This window comes from Canis lupus, chromosome 13 (assembly GCF_048164855.1).
Source record: "Canis lupus baileyi chromosome 13, mCanLup2.hap1, whole genome shotgun sequence".
Taxonomy (NCBI): Eukaryota; Metazoa; Chordata; class Mammalia; order Carnivora; family Canidae; genus Canis; species Canis lupus.
The window spans coordinates 51,150,141-51,160,491 of record NC_132850.1 but is presented as its reverse complement, the minus strand read 5'-3'; the positions used below and the strand labels follow the sequence as shown (position 1 = coordinate 51,160,491).

The 10,351-nt window shown below is 43.2% G+C and overlaps 1 long non-coding RNA gene across 1 annotated transcript; it reads left to right on the top strand.

Moving 5' to 3' along the window:
* Positions 1-8,909: 8,909 nt before the first annotated feature.
* LOC140602234 (uncharacterized) lies at positions 8,910-10,083 on the top strand. Its single transcript, XR_012005209.1, has 3 exons — positions 8,910-9,098; positions 9,666-9,750; positions 9,856-10,083. It is a non-coding gene; the product is annotated as an uncharacterized lncRNA (long non-coding RNA).
* The last annotated feature ends 268 nt before the right edge of the window (positions 10,084-10,351 follow it).

Here is a 10,351-nt window from a genome sequence, read left to right as displayed (position 1 = left end):
CCCATATCTCCAATCTATCAGGAAGTCCTTCAGAATCCGGAATCCAACTATCTCTGACTGCCCGCACCGCTACACCTTGGTCCATGTCACCACCATCCCACCCGAACACCGCACTAGCCTCCTGATTGGTCACCCGGCTTCTGAGTCTACTATCCATATTGCAGCCCAGAGTCTGATCCTTCTCTTAAATGTTTTTATTTGTGTATAGCTGACACACAGTGTTACATTAGTTTCAGGTGTACAACACAGTGATTCAACTTCTTTATATGTCATGCTATGCTCACCCCAAGCGTAGCGCCCATCTGTCACCATCCAACGCTATTGCCATACCACTGCAGGACCATATTCCCCATGCTGTGCCTTTTACTCCTGCGACTTATTCATTCCATACCTGGAAGCCTGTATCTCCCTCTCCTCTTCATCCGTTTTGCCCAACACCCCATTCCCCTCCCCTCTGGCAACCATCAGTTTGCTCCCTGTATTTATAGGTCTGTTTGTACTTTTCATTTGTTTATTTATTTGTTTATTTGTTTTTTGGGATTCCACTTATTAGTGAAATCATATCAGTCTGACTTATTTCACTTGGTAAGATACCCTCTAGGTCTATCCATGTTGTCTTCAATGGCATTATCTCGTCGTTTTTTAAGGCACATGATATTTCTTTGTATATGTCTACCAAATTTTCCCTATCCATTAATCTACCTGTGAACACTCAGGTTGCTTCCATATTTGGCTCTTGTAAATAATGCTGCAATAAACACATGGGTGCATGTATCTTTTCAAATCAGTGTTTTCATTTTCTTTGGACAAATACCCAGTAGTGGAATTATTGGATCACATGGTAGCACTATTTTTAATTTTTTGAGGAGCCTCCATACTGTTTTCCACAGTGGCTGCACCAGTTTGCATTCCCACCAATAGTGTACAAGAATTCTCTTTTCTTCACATCCTCGCCAACACTTATTTATTGTCTTTTCTTTTTAGCCATTTTAACAGGTGTAAGGTGATATCTCATATAATGCAAATCAGAGTCTGATCCTTTTGAAATGCTAGTCAGGTCATGCCAGAACTCTGCAGAAACCTCCTCATGCCCAGTGGTTTTTCATCATAGTTGGAGGAAAACGCAAATCCTTCTAAGACCTATAGTCACGCATGTGCTGACTACAAGCTTCCTCTCCAGCCCCGTCTCCTGCCATTTGCTTGCCTTCATAGGACACAGCTGCCCTGGCCTCCTCTGTCCCTTGAACATGCCACATATGCCCCCACCTGACCACTTTGCATGTATTCTCTCTGTCAGAAAAATCACACAGCTTTTAGGTCTTTACTTACATGTCACCTTAAAAAAAAAAAAGTCCCCTTCTTGATGGGCTTCCCACCTCCACCACTCTGTCTGTATCAGACACCAGTAGACCACACCCCAGATCCTCTTGGTTTCTCCTATTTCCAGGGCTCTTGGCCATCAGTCCTGCCCTAGTTGCCACTGTAGCATCCAAACCAGTGAAAGCTCCTGTCAAAGTCATGTGGACACAACCCAGCAACACCTCCTCTCGTGCCCACACCATATGCTTCTTGCCTTACATTTCAGGGCTTCCCTACCTGTGCAAGATAGCAGATGCCATAGGACCTGCTTGCTTGCTGCCCACATATATGCAACCCAGAATTGCAGAAGCTAATGCTCCAACGGGATGCAGGAGTTCCATCAAATTCTTCCCCCTTCCTCACTTCGACAGAATCCTCTGAGATATGATGGTTCCTATGGCCTTTAGGAAGTCAGTCCTTGTGATGCAGGGAGCACTTGCACTTGATGCCAAGCAGTGACTACCATGGAATGCATTCTTACATTGATTTTCCCTGCTCTTCTGCCTCAGTACCCCTGTCCCTTGCTCTTTCTTCCCTAAAATTTTCTCGCCAATAAAGCACAGAAGCTCTAATTTTAAGTGTTGTGTTCTGTTAAATGCACTTTCTAATACTATGGTAAGCTCCAGTGCACCTGGATGGCTCAGTCAGTTAAGCTTCTGCCTTTGGCTCAGGTCATGATTCCAGGTCCTGGGATCCAGCTCCACGTTAAGTTCCCTGCTCCTCGGGGAGCCTACTTCTCCCTCTCCCTCTGTCTGTGACTCCCCCTGCTTGTTCTCTCTCTCTCTCTCTCTCTCTCTTTCTCTCTCTCTCTCTCTCCCCCTCTCTGTCAAATATATAAATAAAACCTTAAAAGAAAGAAAGGAAGAAAAAAATGGTCAGCTCCTTCCCAGCACACACACACACACACACACACACACACACACACACCTTCCTATCACCCTCTCTTCTTTATTTTTCATCTCAGCACATATCATATTATGCCATATGTACTAATTTATTTCATTTACTCTTGGTCTCCTTGTCAAAATATAATCTCAATGATTTTTTCTATTTTGTTTACTGTTGCATCCCTAGCATCTAAAATACAGTAGTTGCTCAATAAATATTTGTTGAAAAAATAACTGAGTATGAAAAGGAGATTAATCTGGAAAAAAAACAACAGAAAACCAATGTATACATACCACTGACAGGGAAGAGGTAACTGCCTGAAGCCCGAACAGAACCAGAGACCATGTCTCATGGGAGGCATGCAGAGGGCCTCATGGGAGAGCCTTGGTGCTCAATGACAGGCTAATAGTTACATGTCCCAGTGGATGAGGTAGTGTGGAGGACCTACAACAGAGTGACACTAGATTCATTTATGGTTTATAGTTATGAAGCTGAATAAAACTAGCTTCAAGCATCTTGAAAGAAATATATTTTGCTTTCATCATTATTGATATTTTCCAAATCTTTAATGTAGACCTAATTTGTATTATTTTACATTTGGGGGTAAAGTGTACTATGACTATGAAAGATCAGATAACATCTTTACTACTTAAAAAAAAATCCCAGTAGTTCTGAAATGTTCTACTTGCATTTTACCCAGAAAATCACCTTTCATGAGAAGAAAATGCTAAAACTGTATCAAATGTTTCACAGATTCAAGGCTGATATAAATAAATTCCGAACAGGAAAATTCACTTCACACATCATCCTTGTGGGATTAGGAGGAGTTATCCTGCCTTTCACATCCCTTGCCAAGGCAAACAGAGGTGCCTTTCTGATCAGTTTGGAAATCAGCCATATCAAGAGGCTTTTACAACAGTCAAGCAATATTTATTTGAAATACAGACTGCCTATGAAACATCTGAAATTACTTGTCTACTGGAAACAAGATCAATACAAAATAATAGTACATTGTGAGTGACTCTGAATCTACAGAACACTTTATCTTGAGTACAGTACACTGCACCAGGAAAGTTTCTAATGAGGGAATTAGTGTATTTCTAAAGAAAAGAAAATCTGTTATGGCTACAACTGCTATATTGTTATAGCGGAAAAACCTACTGACATGGTCTATCTAGATTTCAGCAAGGCATTTGACTAAATCAGTCATGATATCCTCTCATGGACAACAAGGAGAAATGAAGGTCTTTCTCGTATGGCTAGCATTAGGGTTACAGAGAGAAAAAAAAATTGTTACTATTATTATTATTTTATATAATTCAATGTAATTCAATTCTTGGTGGAGAAGAGTTAAGCTCTAAGTGGTAGTTATTATTAGTGATTTTATATTAGCCATCAAAATTGAAGTACTACCTGAAGATTTAGTATGTGTAAGATGAGTTAAATGTATCCAGTACCCCCTAGAGGGTAGAACTGCACTTGTCACATCCCAGCTGAGGGGCTAAGTCAGGGTGTAGGGTTAGGATACACCTGTGGCTGGGACTCTCTCACACTGGTGGGTGAAATTAGTTTCAGAGGGGTGACTGGCCTGGGACAAAGACCAGGTAAGAGCTCTTGGTCAGAAAATAGTCTAGCAAAAGGCAAATCAGTGGTCACATGGAGACAGGAGGTGGAAGGGAGGGACGACTAAAGGGGATGGGGAGACTTTGGAGAGTGATAGGTATGCTCATTATCTTGATTGTGGTGACAGTTTCACGGATGAATATGTACATCAAAACTCATCAAACTGTACACTTTACTTATGTTCAGTCTATGGCATATCACTTACACCTCAATAAAGATGGAAAGGAGAGGAGAAAAGAGGAGAGAAAAGGGAAGGAAAAAAGAGTCAAGCCAAGTTGAGGATGTTCAGGCATCTAGCCCTGGCCAGGAGCTCAGAAGTTAGTCACTCCAGCATTGAGACTGGAGCTAGTAGAGCTGAAAGCAAATGCAAAGGTGCAGACATGACCAGAGTGGTTAAGACTGAGGGAGACATTACTGGGTGACCAAGATGAGCATATCTCCGACAGTTGGTACAGCTTGGTGCTTTATCCTTGCAGATTTCTTCATGCCCACCAACACTTAAAAGGGACTTTAATCAGATCCAGGCAATGGAACTTACTAGGTACCATATTCAAGTGCAATATCAGGAATGGCTGTCTTGGGAGATTGTGAGCGCCAGTCGCTGGCAGTGCTGAAATGAATGTTGGGTGATCACCTGCCAGATATAGCAAACCATGCTGCCTAATCACCTAGCAAGCTGGGAAAGTCTTCCCCCACTCCTATCCCAGTCCCAGAACTACTGAATCAGAATCTCCAGGGGGTAGAAACTGGACACCTTTTTTTTTTTTTAACTCCCCAGGTGATTTTGAGGCAACCTCTGTTTGGAATCTGCTGCTACAGACTCGGACTAAACTATTACTATAGTTCTTTCTAATTTTAAGTTTCTATGATCCAATGAATACCCAGGGGAAAAGCTCCACAGAAAAATATTTCAAAGTGTGGGAACCCCAAGGTCCTGAATCCAACCATCAACAAACATGTGTAAATAGCTTAGCCTATCCAAACTATATTCATCCCAGTTGACTCGGGGAATGTGTCCACTCCTCCTGCCCTCTTCCTAAGTCCCCTGTGGCCTCTTCACCCTCCTCTGAACTATCCATAGCATCGGAAGTCAGCCTTTGTTTTAAAGGAAAACAGGAAGAAAAGATCACTTCTCTGTGTTGTCTTGCATTGTCTATTGGGGGATTCAGTAGACCAAATTAATAATGCCCTGCATGCCCAGCAAGTCACAAAGTAATTGAGAAATCAGACAAAGTAAAAGGGCATATGGAGACCACTGTGGCATCTTCATTATTGAGAAATCTGCTATTAGACCAGCAGAATTCATAGCAGAGTCCTATCACAGGCAGCACTGGGGCAGTGCTTTTCCATAAGACACAGCCTGCTCTTTCACAATTTGTATCACAGAGGAACGGAGCAAAGCAGGTGCCTCCTGTGAGCAGCCTAGCTCCCAAGGGGAAGGGGAAATGAAGGAGTTTGGCTCTGTGCACCCAGTTTCTCCTTCAAGGCTTTCCAATCAGAGTACTTCTTCCTCCTCTCTTGGGAGGTTTGGGTAAGGAGAAGCCAGGAGTGTGTGACATGGATGGACTCTCTCCATGTGGCACAAGCCCTCCAGAGTGAGAAGGAAACCTTCCTGCCTCCCCCAACACTTTCTTATTCCTCTCTTGTGTATATATCTTGGCTCTTCAATGGACTTGTAAACCAATCAAACACAGGGATTATGCTTTGTGTCTTTTAGATGCTTTCTCCAAATTGCCTGGAGCTGTGCTGGGCATATTGTGAATATTCAGCACAAAGAACCCAGAAACAAGAAATAGGGAGAGGGAGAGAGGCGAGGGGAAAACATACAATGGTGATTCATAAGTGTATCTTGAGGATGAGTGAAGCATGAAGCATTGATTTAAAATGTCTTTTAAGTCAAAAGGCAGTTGGCCTGAATTCAAATCCTGCTTCCACCCTTCTTCCTGAGTTCTATCACTCTGGAAAAGTGGCCTAAATTATCTCATCTATGCCTACTACCAAGGGTTATTGTGAGCACGGAATAGACTTTGGCCTATCAAGGGGTTAAAACAGGGTTGGTAAACTATGCCCTGCAGTCCATCGACCTACTGCCTGTTTTCATAAAATTATTATTGGAACCCAGCCACACCCATTCATTTATATACTGACTTCAGCTGCTTGCACACTACAATGGCAGAGTCGAGTGTTAAAATGTATCTTATGCCCCACAAAGCCTGAAATACTTATTATGCTTTATAGAAAAGGTTTGTTGACCAATCCTGGCTTAGAACACAAGAGCCCCATTCTTTATTGCTAAGAAGTACAAGACTTGGTACATAGGTCATCTCTTTAAAGTAGTCCTCAGTTGGGATCCGTGGGTGGCACAGTGGTTTGGCGCCTGCCTTTGGCCCAGGGCGTGATCCTGGAGACCCGGGATCGAATCCCACATCGGGCTCCTGGTGCATGGAGCCTGCTTCTCCCTCTGCCTATGTCTCTGCCTCTCTCTCTCTGTGTGACAATCATAAAAAAAATAAAGTAGTCCTCAGTTTTTACAATTAGACTTCAGTACTTCCTCCCTTCCTCATTCCATAGCACCTACAACCTACTTTTATAGCACTTTTCACAGGGCATTGTCTCATTGGTCTTGGTTTCCTCCATTGAACACTGAGATTCTCCAGATTGGGGCTCTGTCTTATCCATAGCTCTAAGTAGTGCCTGGAGAGAATTGATCCCCAGGAAATGCTTGCTCAGTTAAAGTATTAACCAGAAATATACGCACACACAGTATAAACTCTCAGTAATAAATGACTGTAAGCCTACTAAGTGACAAAGCCTAGAGTTCTGAGCAATTCTTTCTGGACTTTGTCCCCACTGCTGTGACTGAGGCAGATTTTCAGGTCCTCGCCTCTACCTCCTCATTTCTCTTCTCTCATTACCAAATGTCTGGCTGTGGTGTTGCTGGAACAGGGGCAGATCTGCCTGCATTGATCAGTTTGCAATCTACAACTGGCATCCCTTTTCGTTCCTTATGAGGTCATCAGCCTTCCCTTCAATCTTCAGAAGTCCATGCCAAGACATGGCAGCCAAGAGGGCATCAACAGCCTGCAGGCTGATGTTCCCTGTGGGAGATGAGGAATGTTCCCACCCTTGTATTCCACAGCAGGTGTGCGGGGGCATTCTTATCATGCTTCTTGTGGAGCTGCATCTGCTCCCAGTTTTCAGAGCTTCTGATCATTTTCATGACAAAATGTTAGGCTACATTTATCCATCACATCACCAAAGCCGGCCCTTGAAATTTCTGACCAGGAAACATTTGAGCTGTGCTGTTAATGTGCTCAGTGACCTGGGCACCTCCCTGACCCTTGACTTCTTCTTCTGTAAAAGGAGGGGAGATAGTCACAAAGATCCCCCTGGACTTTGGACTCTAACACAGTGCCTCTATAAGGTCACATGAACCCTCAGTGCTAGAAATTCTTTTAAACCAGATTAGCAGCTAGTTCAGAAATTGACCTGCTTGAGGGGTAGGTGGTAGGGAGCTGGACACCACCACCTGTGAAGTCCCCTGCCTATAGGATGCTGACCTCTTGTCCTCCCACTGACGAGATCTTGCCCAAATCCTCAGCTCGAAGGTGAAATTCCTCAAAAAGCTTTGAGTAGCCTGAGCTTTCCCAAGACTCCTTGGGGCTCAAAGGTGAAGTCAATGTTTGCCTCCAAGTAAGAATTCATTAGCAGCTATTGCCAATCAGAGCTGTTTTCTCTGAGCAGAAACAGACTCCCTGGAACTCTGCAGGTCAGCAGGTCAACGGCTTAACATACAGACTCTGCAAACGCTGGTGGTCTGGCCCACCAGAACTGGCAGGTCGCATATAAGCTTCCTCTTCCAGCTCAGTAGTCTGGCTGCCCATCAGGTACCAGCTAAAAAGTGTCTGCTGTGTCTTGCCAATGAGACCGGCCCCACCAGGCATCAAATTGCAAATCTACGATGGAACTAGAAACTTGAAAATCTCTCCTGGACATTCTGGTACACTCCCTCTCCAGCATGACTTGAAAAAAGAGCTTTTTTTTTTTCTTACAGCATTTTTATTCCCATAGGAATCAGTAAGTAGAAACGTATTTGTAAAGTAATGGGTAAAAATGATTACTGGGTTTTTAAAATGCTCTTTCTGATGTTCCCATTCACTCAATAGTGACAGTTATACTGACAGCCACATTTACTCATGATCCAGATAAATCTTCTTTGCTTAATACTGCATTAAGCACTGTTTGAAAAGTAACATCCCTTGGATGGCTTTCCCCACAGTGTTCAAGGCCTTTGCTACCCTGCCTCCACAGGAGCTGACAATGTTTTAGCAAAGTCGGCTCTTGATTATGGAATTCTATTTTGAGCAGAGAAAAAATCTCAGGATGTGCATCGGAGTCTGCCTACCCCAGATAAACAGGCCTGAAGGAATGTCCTAGGAAGATGATGCTGGCTGGGGGGTTATTGCTATAGCACACGTCGCACGAACAGACTTTATTTTAACTGGAGAAAGGCCACCAAATGAGCTATTTTTAATTAAAATCCCCTGAACCTTACTTATTAAGACTTTTGGCACATGCTGACAGTGAAATTTTTCCTGCATGGTCCTTTTGGGAGCTACCTTGATGACTTTGGCAGAGGAATGACATATAAATAACATTTAGGGTTATTATTATTGGGCCAGGTTCTCATCCTGGATTACTCTCTGGGAATTCTAATGCTTAGACTTGCTTGTTAGAAACACTATGCTTTTCACCTTCCCCCAAGTGCATAGGGGATGAGGTGGTGTGAGGCTTGGGAAAGGGCATCATTTGGAAGATCCATTAATTGAAGTTCGTTTGAAAGCCATTCTGTTTATCATTTTAAAAGTTCCCTATTTCAGGTAATTCATTCACTCCCCAAGTCTCCAGGGATGTAAGTAGCAGGTGGGTTTTATCCCCATCTCAGGAATAGAACACAGATTGAATTGTCCCAGTGTGAGATGAGGTTCTAGAACAAGTGACACAGACTTGCCTCAGAATAAGAACCCAGGACCCCTCACAGGGAGGCCATGTCTATAGTCAGATGGCACACCTTCAGGGGCAGAGGAGACGGGCAGTAGACTATTCCCAAAATTTAAGAGAAGAGTTTTTATTTAGGAATGCTGATACTGCATCCTAGGCCACCACTGATTCACTCAAAATATGAGTCTGTACTGTGTGGCAGGGACTTCTTTCTGTAGTGATCTGGGGTAAGAAAGAGGAAAGGCAAGGTCCCTGCTCTCTGGAAGCTCAAATTCTAGGGTGTGATGTGGGGGGAAGAGAAGTGATAAATAAGCACAAAAGCAAGCAACCAAAATGTAAGATAAGTTCAGAGAGATTAAAAAAAAATGGTATGATCAAGAAAACAAAGAACCATGATGGAAAGGCAGGTCAGTGGGAGCCTGTACAATTCAGACAGAATGAGCAAGAAAAGCTCCTGGAAGGAGGTAACATTTGAGTTTAGACTTAAATAATAAGAAGCAGACAGACCTGGGAAGATCTGACTTTAGAGCTTTCTAGGCAGAAGGAACAACCAACTGCAAATTCCCTTGGGCAAGAACATGCATGTCACATTTCAGGAGCAGAAAGAGGAGATATCCTATGCAGCCAAGTGAACAAGGAGTTGAGTGGCAGGAGAGGTATATAGGTGTCAGATCACCTCAGGCCATAGTGAAAGATTTGGATTTCATTCACTGAATGAAATGGGCAGTATAGGCAGCCGTTACAGGTGCAGAGGAGACTACTTGTCCCTTATATCCATTCTCTCTTTCTTTTAGTTCTAAAAACCTTGACTTTAATCAGCCATGCCCACCCAGTTGGAAGGGACATCTTCCAGCTGCCTTTGCATAAATATGTGGCCAGGTAATTAAGTTCTTATCAATAAGATGCGAGCAAAAGTGACATGTGCAACTTTTGGGCCTTGCTCTTAAGATGACTGGGCATATCTTCTCCCCTTTACCATCTCAGTGACTAGAACACAGATATGGCCATACAGCCAGCCAGCTTTGACTTTGGAGCATGAGAGTAATACCCAACACTGTGGCAAACAAAAGGAGAGAAGAAACCTGGGTCCCTGCATGACTATGTGCAGCTTAGCCACCTACCTGCCCTGAACCAGCTTCTTTCCTTTGTTTGAGCCATTATATTCTGAGTTTCTGTTAAATCAGCTTATCCTGCATCCTAATACAGAGTGTTTTAAGGAGGAAAGTGACGTGATCTGATTTGTATCTCAAAGAAATCAATCTAAGTACTATGCGCATAAAGTGTTGGAAGGGGGGAAAGAGTGGAGTAATGATATCAAAGGCCAGCTAAGAGGCCATCACAGCAATTCAAACAAAAGATACTGATAGCTTAGTCTGCTAAGCTACCCTGCACACAGAGAGAAGTAAATAGATTTGGGATCAATTTTGAAAGTAGAACCAAAAAGATTTGGAGATGAATTGGATGGTTGGGAGGAAGTTTG